Genomic DNA, 18,568 nt, shown 5'->3' on the forward strand with positions numbered 1-18,568 from the left:
ATATTCCTTTCATGGATATTACATTTAAAACCATGTATCAAAATAGGTAAACATATTATATATGTGTGTGTGTAGAAAGATATATATAAATTGTGCATCATGCCGGTGTTTGTTTGTGCACTTAATTTATGTTTAAAATTCAAACTCAGTGTTTAATAGGGAACTTGAATTTAAAATTGAACATTAAAACTAAAATAGAAAACTAAACTAAAAGAAAAAGGAAAGGGAAGTTACCTGCACTTCCTGGGCCGAAACCCCGTGCGGACCACTTGCCCTCAGCCGTGACTTCCCCCACCAAGCCTGATGCGCGTTCCCTGTATCGCTGACATGCGGGCCCCGCCAAACCACGCTCCTCCCGTGCGCGCTCAGTGTGGCTGCTAGCGGGCCCCACTCATCAGTATCTCTCCCCTCGAGCACGTGTGCCGACTGTGTGGTGCTGACATGCGGGTCCTGCGTGGCAGCCTTGCACCTCGCCACGCGCGCATCTACGAAGCCAAGCTACGCCACCGCACCAGGTCTATGATGTGTAGGGCCACCATGGCAGTTGCATCTTCATGTTGGAAGCTTCTCCGAGTAACAAACCGAGCACACGGTCCGCCTGAAATCCCACCAACGTCACCCTCAATCGAACTTCTTCGTGGAGTATAAGAGAGACATCGGGGACCCTTCGACCCTCATCCATCTCGCCCAAGTGCCACGGAACCGTGAGTGGGGGATAGGATTTCCTGCGGTGGTGACCACGGACCGCCGACGTGATTCTCTGCCATCGATGGGACTTGGAACGCAGGATTGAGCCATGTGTTCGCCGAGGCACCCCGTGTGTGTTGGTGGGCTTCTCGGGCATGGACATCAACCAGGATCGAGGGAATTCCTCACCGGCGTTCGAGACTCACCGTGGGTAGGAGTCCCTGGGTCGCCATACCTGGTGAGATTCTCCTCATATAGTTGTTGTAGTCTGCTTCGCGTAGCATTGAATAGTTGGGCCTTTTGGACTCTTGAGTGACTAATGGCCGCTGGCCAGCGAGGGCGATGCCGCCCTGGGCGCTCGTGCCACCATGGTTCATGTCCAGGGAAAGAAGGAGACCTAGGAAGTGTCGGATCTGACGAAGGGTTGAGATTTGAACATGTGAAACACTTCGTTCAGTTAAACTGTGGTCGTGGATCCTTGATCTAAGGGCTAGTACGTCTTGCAAGTCTAGTGGATCCTTAGTCGTCGATTGGAGATCCGATGTTCAAGATTTCATACCGGTTTAATGAGGTAATGGTCTAATCCAACCGATGATCCTTAATTGTCGATTGGAAAGCAGTAGACCGAAGAACCAACGGGCCACATGTGAAGATACCCCTTCGTGTGGCATGTTTGCTAGAGAGTCCCCGTGTATTTACAAAATAAACCCACCTTCCATTAGTCGATTAAAATTAATGAAAATAAATCAGGATTTTGCAGTTTAGCCCCTAGAAGTTATTTTTAGGTATAAATTAATACCAAATAATATAGAACTTCTATAATCCATATCTTACACATTTTAACTTTGATTTGATCCGTTCCAGTTGCGTTAGCTTTATAATAAAATTGCCTATACAGTACCAATATTGTTTTATCATAGATATTTGTTTTAACTATGTTTAGGAGATTTATCTTTCTAATTAAAATTAATCTGTCTATAGTTATAAACTGACTAAAATATAATACATAAGTTTGCTACAACCTAGACTGAAGTTGAATTATTTATTTCATTGTAATATGTTTCTCACATGATTTATAACATAGAATATGTTTTTATCATTTAATCACCTAAAACTTTAGAAAACTATATCTTCTGAACCATAACTCCGATTTTAGTCGTTCTCGAACCTACGATCTCATAGCAGCACATAGAATATTCTTACGCTGCTTATTCATATGCTTTGGTGTAATGTTATCATATCCATTATTGTTTGATTGTATGTATTGCTACGAGTAGAGGCGAGGTGACGAGAAATCTGAAGACTAACTTGGTGAAGTACCTGGAATCGCAAGTATAAAGCAAGTTGTGCCCATGATCACTCTCCTTTACCTAATAATGTTCTTGTTAATCACTGTGATATGCTCAGGTTAATTTGATGGGACCTAATAGTTTACCCTATTTTTGGTTCACCCTACACCTTGCAAACAAATGAACTATTGGGTAGACTTGCTATTGCTCTACCTAGTTTTTGGGATTAATGTTATATCTAAATTATGATCATATCCTATTATTACTGTTGGTTTAATTATTGCTCATGATAAGATTATTGTGATAATTGGAACATGGAGAACCACCTATGAAAACATTGCTACCACAAGGGTGGAATAGGACGCCCTTGGTCAAGCAATTAGGAAAGCTAGGGAGAGATCACAAGACGGGTAGGAAGCGGGGAGTGCGTCACTGCAAAGTATAGGGAGGTCCTTGGGTTGGACTGTCTGTAAAGATTTTCGGACGAGGGATTCCTATGCTTCCTACTTCCTGAAAGCGTAGCGGGTTTTCTGGAACTAGTGGAACTTTGGAAAGGCCTCGCAGTGGATCCCTAGCCATTCACCTTGGAATTGTCTAAGTGTCTAGCTAATCCAAGCTAAACGGGAAACACGTCTTGTGGGTAAAGATGTGTAACCTCTATGGAGTGTAAAACTGGTATATCAGTCGTGCTCACAGTCATGAGTGGCTCGGACACTCACATGAGTAACTTATGAAAACTAACTTAATATGTCATTTGTATTGCATTATGGGATTTATTATTAATTGTGATTTCTTATTTAATGGGGATGGTATCTACTTATACTTAGTAACTGCTAATAAAATTTTTACCAACTTGTTAAAAGCAATGCTCAGCCTTAACCATCCTCTTTGGTAAGCCTTACACTTCACATGAGCCCTCGCCATAAGTGAGCTCATGCACATTATTCCCCACAACTTGTTGAGCGATGAATATATGTGAGCTCACTCTTGCTGTACTCACCCCCAGGTCAAGAACAAGTACCGCCAGATGAGGAGCAGCAAGGATGTCGCGATGAGTTCATGAGAGGTCTAGGTCGTCGTCTCCTAGTCAACAATGGATGTGGTGGATCGTTGTCTTCTTATGATGTAATAACTTAGCTATTTTCTCTTCTAAAGACAAAAGAGGATTTCACACCTTGGATCATGTACCTAAAGTGACCCTTAGGAATAGTACCCCTAATCCTAGGAATAAAAAATTATCATTTTTGTATGTATCTATGCGCCTGAATGCCTGTTCTTATGAACCTTGTTTGATTTGGTTCTTTGATTGAGTGTGATGAGTTGTGGAGTAATGTCCACAATTGCATCTGTGTATACTTAGGTATAAAAATATGGTTACAAGATAACTAGAAAAAATTAGATTATCCCCCATTAAAATATATACATCTAGCCTAACCGATCCATCTCATCTTAAAAGATTATATCCTACACTAACGGGTTCATCTTATCCTAATAAGCATACTTATCCCAACCTAGACACAAAACAACGAACCAAAATTCTGCCTAAACTCCTTCTGCTTGTGACCAACCACTAGGCTATATGTTCCACCTACTAGGTTATTTCTCTTGCAAATCTATCTTACCCTATGTCCCTAACCAAGATGGTTAATACCAGGAAGGGAGGAGGTGTCGATCTACATGCACGTATTCGCTGAAGGAGGGCAGTAGCTAATCCAGAACCGGAGATGAATCTTTTGAATCCTGCACCTGCTGGGACTGATGCTTTTATCGTCGCCCAAATGCAACTGCTGTAACAGATCTCCAACACTATGGCACCACCAAAACCACCACCGGCACCACCAGCACCACCCAGGGATAAGCATCGCGAGTTCATGAGCCACAGGCCACCAAGTTTCTCTAGCTCCCTAGATCCACTTCAGGCTGATGATTGGCTGGAGTCAGTGGAGAAGATTCTCAACATTGCCCAATGCACTAACAGAGAGAAAGTACTATATGCATTGGGTCGCCTCACCGACCCCGTTGTGGATTGGTAGGATGCGTATTGTGGAGCCCATGCGACTACCAACACCATTTATTAAGCAGAATTCTCCACCAACTTTAGGAACTACCACATTCATGCTGGTCTTATGAAGCTTAAGAAGGAGTTCCTATCCCTTAAAAAGGAGGCCTGTCGGTAAGTGAATACAGAGACAAATTCATCCAACTACCCGGTATGCTCCTGGAGAGGTTGCAGATGACGAGAAAAAGCAAGAACTATTTCTAGAGGGATTGATCGGGCCACCTCAATACCAACTGATATCCCACTCATTTCCTTCCTTCTAGAAACTTCTAGACAAGGCTATAGAGCTGGAACACAAGCGTGCTGAGCTAGGCGAGAGAAAAAGGAAGGCTACTAGCTAGGGACAAGCTGGATGTAGCACTCATCCTTATTACGCTTCATCGCAAGGTACCCCAACTCATGGTAGTCCCAGACAACAGTCTCAACAGGTCCAATCTACTCCTCCCCATGCAAGAATTCTAGTGGGATCAGTCACTCCTAATGCTTCAACAAACAGGGCATGCTTTAAATGCGGACACACCAAGCATTATGCCAACAACTGCACCAACAAGGTTGCTTACACTACTCCAGCTCTGATGAAGCAAGGACAAATCTTAGGAGGTAAAAGCCAGGCCTTATCCGTCAATTCAGGTCAAGTTAACCATATGGAAGCAGAAACTGAGCCCGGAGAACCCGAAAACCTAGAAGAGGTGCCGGGAGAAGATGAGGAAGCCAGTGAAGATGAAAATGGGCAACAAAATTAGAGTCTTCTATCTCTGTACTAGTCTCGTAGACGAGATTATTTTGTAGGGATAATCTACAGAGTTACTCGTCTATGGTGCTTGGTCCTCATGTCGGCTACCCTTTACGTAGGAGCACCAATAAGGATTAGTCGAGACCTTGCGTGGTTCCGGATACCTCGGTAAAAATACAGGTGTCATCCACGATAGTTTGCTTTCTCTACTAGCTTTTTAATCTTCCGCATTTACTATCTCTACATAAGTTGTAATCTTTACTATTCTTAGTATAGAATATATAGGATTGAAACTTAGGTTGCATAAATCATCTTGTGGTAGAGATAGCAACACATAGACAAAACCTTGTTTGCACATTCTAGATTGTTTATTTACATAGCTTTTGTTTTAGGGATTAATTTGTGGCCTAGTTTAGAGATAGTTTTTAGAAGTCCTAATTCACCCACCCCTCTTACGCGTCACCATTTTCTACAAGTGGTATCAAAGCCTAGTTTGGCTCATTTGAAACGCTCTAGCTTCACCGATAATCGAGCCGACACTCTTTAGAGGAAGGGGATGGATACCCATAGGCCACCACACTTCGACGGCACTAACTTCCCATATTATAGTGCTAGAATGGTTTGCTACGTAGAAGCAACTGACCTAGGTGTTTGGAGAATCACTCGTGACGGGATGAAACCATCTAAAAATCCCAAGAAGCTCACCATGAGTAACGAAAAAGAAATTCATTTGAATGTTAGAGCTAAAAATTGCTTGTGTGAATCTCTTAGCATGGAAATTTTCAATCAAGTCTTTACCTTGAAAACTGCTAATGAGACTTGGCTAAAATTGCCGGAGCTCCATGACGGCACATCTAATGTCCGTCAACAAAAACATTGCCTAGTTTTAAATGAGTATAACTTCTTCATTATGAAAGAAAATGAACTCGTTAGAGACATGTATTCTCGCTTAAATATTGTGATTAATGAGCTCAACTCTATTGGAATTAATAAACTAGGTGATGCAGACATTATGAGGAAGATCATCTCCCTTCTACCACAACGAAGATATCAGAACATCATCACCATCCTTCACAATCTTGAGGACTTGAGCAAAATGACCCTGACGATTGTGATTGGAAAGATTGCGACATTTGAGATGTCGTGGAAAATGGGCAACAAGAGGAGCCAATTTCTTCAAAGCCACATGCTTTTGCATGTGATGAATACAAAAAGATGAAAGGCAAGAAGAAGGCTCCAAGCTCCAGTGAAGAAGAAGAACATTACGATGATGATGATCAAGCCTCAACATCATCCTCCAAGGACGAAGAAACAGTCCGACGCATTGGAAAGGTAATGGGGATGATTCATTAGATTAATCTAATGGGTGTGCCCCTGCAAGTCGAGGATCTTCTCTTTAACATTGACAGGAAAAAGCAAAGAAAGAGAGGATGCTTTGCATGTGGGGAGAAGGGACACTTCAGGGATAGTTGTCCAAATATGTCGAACCCACAAAGAGGAAGAGCAAAGGCAGGGCACTCAAAAGTGTTAAGCTTGGGATGATTCTTCAAGCAAAGATGATCCTCCAAGGACTCGTAGCCATCGCTCTTCATCACGCTCTTCACGGTCATCTCATAAATGCCTTATGCCAAGAGGTAAAACAAGTATCTCATCCTCTAGTGATAACAAGTGTGATGGTGAGGGAAAGCCCTCCATAGAGTAACTTGCGCATGCCATTAAATTTTTTGAGGATGTTTGCACTAAACAAAAGGTTCAACTTAAAACCTTGAAAAATAAGTTGATAGGCTCTAAAAATGACTATAAATGTTTGCTAGAAAAATTTGAAACATTTGCAAATTTGAACTGTGAGCTGACAACTAAAATTGAGCAATTAGAGTCTAAAGCTCCATCCTCAACTACTAATGATAGTCTTGTTAAAAAGAATGAAAAACTTAAAGCTAATTTAGCTAGCTCTCAGGATACAATTGGAAATTTGCTAGAGAAAATAGAAATTATTAGTATTCACAATAATGAGCTAACTACTAAGCTAGAAAACATCGGTAGCACCCCATGAGCATCTTTAGTTGAAACTCCTAAAATTATTAAGAAAGATGCTTCTACTTCTTGCTTTGATTTAATTGATGATTCTAATGTCTGCAATCAAGTTCTTGTTAAGAATGTTGTTATAGAAACATGTTCGGATGAGATTACAATGGAGAATGAGTAATTAAGGCAAGAGGTGGCTCTCCTTGGTAAGGCCTTGTATGACAAGAAAGGCAAAGCCAAACAAACTCAACCTCCTCTGAATAACACCATTGTGGGAGTGAACAAGCCTGTGAAGGGAGAAACCATGGTTTGTAGGCTATGCCACAAGGAAGGCCACAAGTCTTACCAATGCAAGGCGAAGACCGGGGAAAACTAGAAAAAAAAGCCAACAAGCAAAATCTCCAACACCTACATCAATAAGGTGGACAAAAAGACAGCTACACCATATTTGATCAAGAAAAAAAGAATGGAAAGGTGATATCAATCAAGGCCAACAAGCAAGCCAACAAAGGAAAGGGAACCAAACATATCTGGGTTCCAAAAGAGATTATCTCAACCATTAAAAGCACCAAGAAGGTTTGGATCCCAGGAGGGAAGTGAGTAGTCTACAGGACTGCGGGGAATTTGGAGACTTAGCAAAATTGGGATGTATTTCATGGGATGCATCTCAACATATCAAGTCTATTGACATGTGGGTTAGTGAATACTTTGGACCCAAATTCCCCACCCATGACTATGGTAACTAGATTTATTGCATTTTCTTGTTTTTAGATATGCGTATCTATTTTCTTATGTCTAGTTTTTACCTTACGTTCCTAGTTTTACATGTGGTATTTACTTTTGATTAGAGTTACATGCATACTAGGTCAATCATATGGTAGGAATGCTCATTGTTTAATTCATATCCTTGAGCAAACCTACACCGCTTAAAATGTTTAGTTAAGCACGACAAATAGCTTATTTAACACTCCTAAGTAGATGATGCTAATGCTTTACTTCAAAGTTTATATTCTCCATGTGGTGTGATTTTGACTTCTATGTGTCAAAGCTTGGATTATAGATAATTTGCCCCTCTTGATATCAAAATCAAAGTGCATGTCTGCTACAATTGTTCAAAACTTGTGTACACACTTTCAGGGGGATGTTACTCTATAATCTAAGTCTTTGAGACTAATACTTGTTTTAAAGTCTATTATGTGTAGTCTCATTGAAGGAAAATGGAGTCCCCAGGAGAAAGACAATAAGCTTCCACTGTGTTGGGGCGAAGGCGAACACGCCACCCTTCGCTCTCTGACTTCGTCCTCTCATTGCATAGACGAAGGCTAAATCCACAGCACACCAGAGCAAGCCGAGGGCGCCGATCGGACGGAGGCCTACGCGACCCCCTTCGATCTCGTGTTGCAAGACGAAGGCCCTACCGACGTCTACGGACCACCCGCTCCCTCACCATCGGGGGAGGCCCATATGTGATTCGGCCCATAGTGATGGGCCCCGCGAGGACAAGTGTGATAAGGGCCGTGTCTGTAATAAGGTTTACCGTAATGACTATCTGTAACCTCCCCCATGGGAATATTCTGGGGATAAACCAGGTACTCGAGGGTCTAAACATCTTTGGCAGGGACAGGCGGCCCCTCAAGTACCTATAAATACCCCCGTACAGTGCCCAGGCACGGGCGGATAAACAAAGCTTTTGGCATTCTGTGCTAAACTTTGCAAACACACTTTCTGCTTTCCCGTTGGATCAACTTGCCCAGGAAGGCACGTTCCGACATTTGGCGCCCATCGTTCGTGCTACTAAAACCAACCCTCGATGGCCCCCAAGAGAGAAAATTCGAAGGCTGTCCCATCCATTGACGAAGCGGCAAAGGCGGCACTACTGGCGGAAAAGAAAGGCAAGGCCCTTGCGGACACCACCCCCTAAGAGGCCTTCGAAGATGACGCTATCAACAGCAAAAGATAGCGCCAAGATCACCCCACCCCCAACGGCACTGTACGCACGTGCAGTTCCGAAGGCACACCACAAGCACCACCACCAGGCTTTGCTTCACCATAGGGCGAAGACACCATAGAGGACAGATAAGTCATCGGCATCTCAACCAAAGACCAGCTAAAGCTACAAGCTCTGCGCATAAAAAACAACCACCTACAGAAGCAGAAAGAAATCCTCGAAGCCAAGCGCCAACGAGTCACCATGCATGCCAAGGTGCGTCGGATGATACAAGATGAGGAGCAGAGAGCTCGGGAGCTAGAGTAAGAGATCGCGCTCATGCAAGGCGAAGGCCAATACAACCTGCAGCGCGGACCCCTCGCACCGCCAGCGCCTCTCCAGTAGTACATTCAAGCTGGAGACCCATTCATACCACAGCGCTGCCCCTTCATCTGACCCGTCGTAGCTTTCCAGGGGATCAACTATCTTGACGAGCGAAGCCCCCTGGCTCTGCAACTCCAGGCATCACCCTGGCCCACCAACTTCAGGGCCGCCACCTACCCCAAATACAACGGCAGCACCGACCCAGCTCAGTACATCATGAGCTACCAGGTAGCCGTTGCATCGTCCGGAGGGGACAATGCCACCATGGCCAAATCCTTCATCATTGCACTCGAAGGCCCGACCTTGACTTGGTACACCAGGTTACCGCCACTGTCCGTTGAGTCCTGGAAAGGGCTTCGCGACAAGTTCCTGCTCAACTTTCAAGGGTACCGACCCGATACAGACGCCCTGGCCGAGTTATCCCTCTGCAAGCAATAAGAGAAGGAAACCCTTCGCGAGTACAACAGGGAATTCCTGACGCTCAAATCGCAACTGCCATCAGTTGACGACCACATCTCAATCCACTACGCCATCAGCGGTCTTCGGGCAGGCGTCTTGTACAGTCATTGCATCAGGGACCCATCCAAGAATCTACAAGAGCTATACCAATTATTTGAGAAGTATGCCAGGTCTGAGGAGCTCCATCAACACAAGGTTGAATTTCAGAGAAAGCCCAAGGACCCTCCGCAGTCCAGCAGAACCTGGACCAGGCCGACCCAGCCAGACTCCGGCTGGGACAAACGCAATCATCAACAGGTGCACAACATAGCCAATCAGCACCCAGCCAGAGAGAGCACCCGTCGTCAGGAATACCCCCCCAAGGCCACGGCAACGGTGCAAGAAGAAGAGGCCACGGACGGACATAGCAGCTGCGCAGATTCTATTGCTTGTTTCACAGCGAAGACTGCGCGCACCCAACAAGGGATTGTCCGGAGACCAAGGCCACCAGGGACAGAATGTCCAAAGCACAACCAGCCGACAACCAGAGGGTCGTCGCGCACACATACCATCACCAGCAACCCTACCACAATGAGCAAATCCAGCATCCACCCAACCATGCTTACCAGCACCATAAAGAGGTGCAGGTTCTACCGCCACCACCTCCGCATCACCCAAATCCTCCGCACTACAACCACCCCCCATGAGCACCCAAACAAGACTTCGCTGAACCACCTTATCGCAAAGTCATCCACATGATCATTGGGGGATCAAGCGTGGACTTCGACACAAAACGGCAGAAAAGGGACCACTACCGACGTGTGAACCATGTCGCTCTCACTGGCCCAGTGGTGCAAACAAAGTGGTCCCATGTACCTCTCACCTTCGACGCCAGAGACGTTGATTTGTGTAGTGCTCCTCATGCAGACGCCATGGTGATCAACTGCAGGGTAGCAGGCTAGGACCTACACAAGGTGCTGGTCGACAACGGTAGTCAAGCTGACATTATTTTTCTGCATGCTTTCGACAACATGAGAATAAGCCATAGCCTCCTCAAGCCCGCGGACAATCCCGTCTACGGCTTCGGCAGCAAGGGCACCTTCCCCGTCGGTAAGATAGAGCTCCCCCTGTCATTTGGTGTAGCACCCAATGCGCAAAGTGAGCAGGTCATTTTCGACATTGTTGACATGGTCCACCCATACAATGCCATAATGGGTCGGGGCTCCATCAACAAGTTTGAGGCGACCATTCATGGGCTCTACCTCTGTATGAAAATCCTAGACCCGCAAGGCGTGATCACCGTCTACAGCGACTAACAGACAGCGCAACATTGAAAGGGACTTCGTTCCAGGGCAATGGAACGTTTACTGCCTCACGGCAGAGCGCGAAGGTTTCGAAAGCAATCGCCCGGTCGAAGATGAAAAAGTCAAAGCGCAGCTCCAAAGCAACGATGGAACAAAGGCGGTACCCCTCGATCCTGCAACGCCGAGGCAAACGGTAATAATAAGCGAAGACCTGACCTTGCGAGACGAGGAAAAACTCCTTTTCTGTCTCTCCCGAAACAAGGATGTCTTCGCTTGGTCCTCCATCAACCTAGTTGGGGTCAGTCGCTCCATAATCGAGCACAGTCTGGGCATTGACCCCTCAGTGCGCCCGAAAAAACAATTACTGAGAAAAATGTCCGATGAGAAAACTGAGGCAGCCAAGGCTGAGGTGCATCGCCTGCTGGAGGCTAGATTCATCGAGCCAATCGCTTATCCAACATGGCTCGCCAACGTGGTCATGGTGCAGAAGAAGAGTGGCAAGTGGCGCATGTGCATCGACTTCACAAGCCTCAATAAGGCTTGTCCCAAGGACAACTTTCCCTTGCCACGAATCGACAAAATTGTCGAGAGCACAGCAGGCTACGAAGTCATGTCCCTCCTTGATTGCTTCTCGGGGTACCACCAAATTCACATGAAAGAGGAGGACAAGGCAAGCACAAGCTTCATTACACCCTTTGGCACGTACTGCTTCGTACGGATGCCCGAGGGACTCAAGAACACCGGCTCCACCTTTTCTCGCCTCACCAAGAAGGTCCTCAAAAACCAAAACAGCCACATCATTTTCACTTACGTCGACGACATTGTCGTCGCAAGCAAAAGCAAAGAGGACCACCTGCCCGTCCTCGCAGAAACATTCGCAAACATGCGCGACGCACGACTCCGACTCAACCCTAAGAAGTGCGTCTTCGGAGTTCGCTAGGGGAAAATACTTGGTTACCTAGTATCGCACCGAGGGATTGAGGCCAACCCAACCAAGATCCAAGCGATCATCAACATGGCACCTCCGCAGTCCACCAGGGACGTCCAGCGGCTGACAGGAAGATTGGCGGCTCTGAACAGATTCATCTCTAAGTCCGCTGAGCGAAGCCTACCTTTTCTCAAAACATTGCATGGTGCGAAAGACTTCGCTTGGGGCCTAGAGCAGACAACGGCCTTCAAATCGCTCAAACAGCACCTATCTGACTTAGCAACTCTAACAAGCCCCGACCCTTCATGGCCACTGTTCTCTACATTCTGGCTTCACCATGCGCAGTCAGCGCAGCATTAGTCCAAGAGCAGGACAAAGATGGAAAAAGTCAGCAATGCCCAGTGTATTACGTCTCCAAAGTCCTCACGGCTTCCAAATGCAACATGACTAACTCGAGAGAACTTCATACGCAGTGGTCATGGCTTCACGCAAACTACGGCACTCTTTCGAGGCATTCAAAGTATGGGTCACTTTGGACAGGGGTCTGGGAGAATTGTTCAGGAACCCGGAGGCATCCGCCAGAATTGCAAAATGGGCAGCTGAACTCTCCGGGTAATCAACCCGGACGCATCACCTTTGAGCCCAGAACGGCAATCAAGTCACAAGTCTTAGCGGACTTCATCGTCGACTGGACATGACCAGTGGGGCCACAACAAGAGCACCCAAAAAAGTCTGGACCATCCACTGCAACGACGCATGGTGCCATGCGGGGGCAGGCGCCACAGCGATTGTCACATCACCCGCCAGCGTCAAGTACAGATACGCCGTGCGCCTCAGCTTTGCTCTAGAGTCCGACAGGTGCACCAACAATATTGTAGAATACGAAGCCATCATCCCGGGAAATTCGCAAACTACGGGCCCTTGGCGTCACCACATGCATCATCAAGACAGACTCCAAGGTCGTCGCTGGCCAGATCGAAAAAGATTATTCAGCAAAAGAGCCTATGCTCATGCAATACCTCACCGCTGTCCGCGGCCTCAAAAAACAATTCAAGGGCTTCACCCTGCAGCATGTCGATTGCAACAAGAATGAAGAGACCGATGCGTTGGCCAAGGCAGCAGCCAAGGGTGAGGCCCTGCCCTCCGACGTGTTCTACCATGTCATCGGCACACCAGCCATCCATAACCCCGAAGGCTTGCAAATAACTCAAGACGCCGAAGGCCACCGAATCGTCAACCTCATCATGGCCGAAGACTGGCGGGCCCCCATAACACTGTACTTGCAGGGCCACTACCACCCAACTGATCGCAATGAGGCTAAACGGCTGAAACACAGGAGCAGGATTTCACAATAGTCAAGGACCAGCTGTACAAAAAGGGCATCAGCCAACCAATGCTGAAATGCATAACCGAAACCGAAGGCGTAGAAATCCTCCGCGAAGTCCACAGTGGAACCTACGGCTCACACTGACTTAGGGCCCTCGCAGCCAAGGTGATTTGTCAGGGATTTTAATGGCCTGCGATAATTTGCACGGCCAACCGAGTCACCAGGTCATGCGAGGCATGCCAAAAGTTCTCTCCTCGCTCAGGCAACCCTTCGCAATTCACTAAGCTCATTGCACACACATGTCCACATCAGCGTTGGGGGCTGGACATTGTCGGGCCACTGCCTACGGCTTAAGGAAACTTAAAGTTCACCTTCATTGCCATCGAATATTTTATAAAGTGGATCGAGGCCAGGGCAGTCTCCATGATAACAATGAAGGCCGCCCAAAAATTCTTCTGGCAAAACATTGTCTGCCGCTTCGGAGTCCCGTTCGAACTAACAGTCGACAACGGCAAATAGTTCGACAACCAAGACTTCAATGAATTCTGCAGCTCCATCGGCACGAAGCCGGTCTTCGCCTTTGTCTACCACCCATAGTCCAATGACGTCATCAAACGCGCCAATGGCAAGATTTTTAGCACCATTAAGAAAAGGCTCCTTGACGACAAAAAGGACAAATGGGCAGACCAATTACCCGAGGTCATATGGGCGCTAAATACGACAAAGTGCCAAGCAACCGGGTTCACACCTTTCCGCCTGATGTACAGATCAGAAGCAATGACACCGCAAGAGTTAAATCACGGGTCCCCCCGAACAAGCGAATCAGTCGTCTCCGACATCGACGAACCGACCTCCAAATATCTCATCGACGGAGACCACGTCCTCGCCCTGCAGGCCCTGAACAAGTATCAGGTCCAGACCAAGGCATGGCGTGACAACACTGCCGTCCCAAGGGAATTCATTGAAGGGGACCTAGTACTTGTAAGAAACGCCAGGACGGAGTCCCGGGGCAAGCTAGAGCCGAAGTGGGAAGGGCCGTACATAGTCAAGACAAAGGCATCCCCAAATGCTTACAGACTAGCAACGTCATCCGACAAAGACCTAGAGCACTCATGGAACATCGACAATCTCCGAAAATTTTTCATTTAAGATCCAAGGCCCAAGCGCCTTTGTAATTCTTCAAACAATGTCATTCAGGCCCGCAGTCTTTTCCTCCCGGGGGTGAGGTTTTCAATGAGGCGGCACCATGTAATATATCAATGAAAAGCCCCCGCAAAAAACTCCAGCAAACATCGTTACCATAAGTGTCAAAAAAGACCGCATCGACAGCCTTCGACATTCGATGTACACGCAGTCACCGCGACAGGTAGCCTAGACTACCCTCGCGTGCGACAAATCCGAGCAAAAGCCGCCTAAGGGTGCAGCCGGATAAGCACAACAAGTGCACAATACGAAGTCTTTACTAAAAGATAGATCTGAGCAAAAGCCGCCTAAGGGTGCAGCCGGATAAGCACAACAAGTGCACAATACGAAGTCTTTACTAAAAGACAGATCCGAGCAAAAGCCGCCTAAGGGTGCAGCCAGATAAGCACAACAAGTGCACGATACGAAGTCTTTACTAAAACACGGATCCGAGCAAATAAAAAGCCGCCCAAGGGTGCAGCCGGATATGCACAAGAAGTGCATCATACGAGGTCTTTACTATAAGTCATCCGAGCAAAGGCCACCTAAGGGTGCAGCCGGACATGCAAATACGTGACATCACCCTAATGGCACAAAGTCTATTACGATCACCTTAACGGTGCGAAGTCTATGCTATCTGACATGGTCAAACAAAAACCACCAAAGGACGCAACCAGGTACGCGTCATAAGCATCCACACATCGTTGTGGCAAGCGAAGTCCCCATCTCATTTCACAACAAGCAATGTCATCATAGTTTACATACAAATAGCGAAGGGCCACCGGCCACATTGCACAAATAACACAAATCGCATTTTGTTGCCCTCCCTCTCTATTGCGAGTCGAGGGACGGCAGCGTTTTCACTCACTACCGCAACAAGAAAGCAAGGACAGCAAACATGCTACATCGGCTCAGCCTTCGGGATAAGGCCTGCCTCATGAAAATTAAACAACATCATCCTCAACTCCTCACCCTCAAAAAGATTCCGCAGATCCCCCTCCCCAATACACGTCCCGGACGTCGCGGACAGCTAAATCTCGTTGGCCACCCCGATCTACTCGAAGACGGGATCGTTCCATCCCCATCCGTCGACGCCTACCACTTCGCGACATCTCGTGAACATTATGCTTCGACACCACCTTTCACCGGCGGTGCTCTTCGGTCATCGCCCCAGCCGGGGGAGCAAACGCTTCGTGCACTTCCGGCTGTGGCAAGGACTCCGCCGCGGCCACATCCAACACAGTAAAATAATCTAAATCCTCATCCAAAGACTCCTCAGTCCACGAAAACGGGCTACCAAACTCACCCCCGTCAGATGACCAAGACCCAGTTTCAGAACCAGACAAATTCTCACTAACAGGCACTACATTCGCAGCCGCCACAAAATTAATATCATCAGTAGGGGTTGCTTGCGCAGGCCCAGACGTCAGAACCTGTGCAACAACCAACTTTCAGTATCACAAAAATAAAGTCATAAACCCAATGCCCCTAACATGACCCCGCCACCTGCGAAGGAGCAGCCGATGCTGCAGGGTCTTCGTCAGCCGGCGCAGCTGTCGCTGGAGTGTCTTCGTCAGCTAGCACAGCGGTCGCTACAGGGTCCTCGCCAGGGCCGGCCAGTGGTGCCGGTTGCACTTCAACCCCCATCCTCGCATCTTCTGCCTGGGTCACTGAGCTTTCCAGGCCACCGAAGTCATCGACTTCTTCATCGTTCCTCATCTACAGAAACAGCACAAAACGTAAAAAACGTCACACACCTGCTCCAGCGCCCGGTCAGACCTCTCCCGGACAGTATCGCGGCCGTGAGGGCCCCACATCCTATCATAAAGCGCCCCAGCGGACCGCTTTAGCACCTCGTCTTCGACCTGGAAGATTCCACGGTTGAAGTCCTCGTTCGCCCGGTCAAAGACTTCGAAATGCTTGCATCCCTCACGGGACAAAGCATTCGCAGCCCCCTCACAGGTAATGAGCGAGGCAAAGGACATGAGACACGTCATGATGGACGGGAGCAACTCCAGCTCCTCCTGCAACCATCCGAGGAAACGGAGGTCCACCTCCCCACCGGACGTGTCGAACGGGGCGGTACGCGCACCAAGCTGTCGGTACGCGTCCATGAGCAACGCGTGTGCTCGGTCGACCCTAGTGCGGGTGGAAGCCTCTGCTTTGTCCAGATAGCCACGCAGACTCCTATGCCCCGACTCTGCATCGGTGGCGTGCTTGAGGGCAAGGTTGGCCTCGGCATGGGCAGCCTGGGCCTCTGTGCGGGCCTTGTCCGCATCTTCCTTTTCCGCCGCAAGCCGGCGGCCGAGGTCCTCTTTCTCAGCTTCCACCGTCGACAGATTTTCTAGCAAATTATGGCTCTTGTTTTCCACGGCCGACTTGTCTTGCACAGCTTCGGTATGCTGCGTTCGGAGGCGCTCAATCCTCCCCTCGAGCCACCACCTTTCGGCAGTAAACTTCGAGGTCAACGCCCCCGACGCAATGTGCTCGGCGAAGGCAGCCACCTAGCACAAAAGACTGTCAAATTCGAAGCCATAGAAGAAAAACAAACTCGAGAGGCAAAGATTACTCACGTGTTTCAGCTGCTACGCAACTTAGTCAGCCATGACCTTCACGGCGGCGGCTGAAGCAATTTCGCCGCTGGCGCAGAACCTGGACTATGGGTCCTGCGAGGACCCTTCGCCCTGGTTGCCACGGCCACTGGGCCAGCCGCCACCTGCGCTGGGACAATAGACAATTGCCCGGACTTCGCTCCTGCACCACGGTCACATCAGAAACTCAGACTCGGCTTAAAAAAACTCACCAGCATGTCCCTGCCCTATGTGGGCGTCAAACATCGTGACCCCGCCCACAAGGTTGTCGTCCACGGAAATATCCATGGAGACTTCAGAGCCACCCACCACCGCCTCAGCAGTGCGCGGTGGCGAGGGAGGCCTTCGCTCTTGAGTGGGCGCAGCATGCTGCCGCCGGGGGTGGCAGGCTTCGCGCTCGCCCGTGCCATTTTGACTTCACGCCGCGGGTCCCCAACCCTAGAGAATGCCCAGCGTTTTCATGGCGCGTCTTGACAATCCTTCTCCATCACTGCTGATACAACAGCAGCAACATTCCGTCCGTAAGGGAAAATTTTCATCTCACGAGCTAATCGAGATGTAAACATGTCCTCACCGGCCGCCCGGGGAATCAGAACATTCATAGGCCAGCAACCCCCCATAACCTTCAGCATTCGCGCGGAAGATTCCCGGAGCTCGGGTGAAGACATCGTATCCCCGGGAACCGCGTAGCTCTCCAACAAATCCACAGCAAAACGGCCGGAAGCCCTCGACCCCTCAGCTGCTGTACCTAATTTCCTCTTCTTGGCTGCCGCGCTCGGCGCTGTTCCCCGTGAAGGGCCCTCATCGGCCATCGTCACCACCTTTTTTCCCCGGCGGACAGTAGCATCGGCATCATCGTCCCTCGAGTAGCCGACATACGACAAACGGTTCAACTCAAAAACGCGGTTCAACCTAACATTTGAACCGTGGATATCCCAACTCCTCAGGGTCTCCGTCTTCGGCACATACTTTCCTACAATTTTCGTGGCCTCGGCCTCCACTTCACGCCGAAATGCGGCCGGGCTCCGGCCGCGTAAATCCACCACAAAGGCAGGACTTTGCACCAACTGGTCTCCCAGGGTTGGCATCCGACGGGGGCACACTTCGCCCAGTACCCAGCCATGTGCCAAGGGCCACACTCCATAGGCGATAAATTCCTCAACCAAGTCGCGCCCGCTACTCAAGCGGGCAGCATGTTGAAGGGCCCCTTCATCCTTGTCTTCCTCCGCCACCTCGAATCGAGGGAACGCCGCATAGCAGTGTGAGCACAAAATGGTCGGAGGGAGGCTAGGTAGGTCTTCGACATCACCAGGGGCCACATAGAACCAAAAATCCCACCAGTTGTCCCACTTGTTCCTAGCACAAGGGACTATCTCCATGACTTCAGCCAAAGTCTTCCCAGTCCTCGGCGTGAAGGTGCACGACCCAAATTGTGCTATCTTATTTCCTATTTTCCTTTTTGCCAATGTAGGCAATAATTTTTGGCGAAGACCTCCACAGACGGCTGCCCGCCATAGGAAGTAACTGCCCAAACATACTTCACCAGGGCAACCACGGCGTTAGGCATCAACTGGTGGACCTGCACTTCGAACCTTCGCAACACCTCCGCCACGAATCGATGTGCCGGGAGGCGAAGACCGGTGACAAAAAAGGCCTCAAAAACAACCAACTCACCTTCAGGCTCGGGGATCTCC

At 48.5% G+C, this 18,568-nt stretch overlaps 1 long non-coding RNA gene across 1 annotated transcript; it reads left to right on the forward strand.

Annotated features, from left to right (window-relative positions):
- Positions 1-575: 575 nt before the first annotated feature.
- On the forward strand, positions 576-3,225 carry LOC111590872 (uncharacterized). Its single transcript, XR_002750009.2, has 2 exons — positions 576-925; positions 2,983-3,225. It is a non-coding gene; the product is annotated as an uncharacterized lncRNA (long non-coding RNA).
- The last annotated feature ends 15,343 nt before the right edge of the window (positions 3,226-18,568 follow it).

The sequence above is a fragment of the Zea mays genome, chromosome 2, assembly GCF_902167145.1.
Source record: "Zea mays cultivar B73 chromosome 2, Zm-B73-REFERENCE-NAM-5.0, whole genome shotgun sequence".
Taxonomy (NCBI): Eukaryota; Viridiplantae; Streptophyta; class Magnoliopsida; order Poales; family Poaceae; genus Zea; species Zea mays.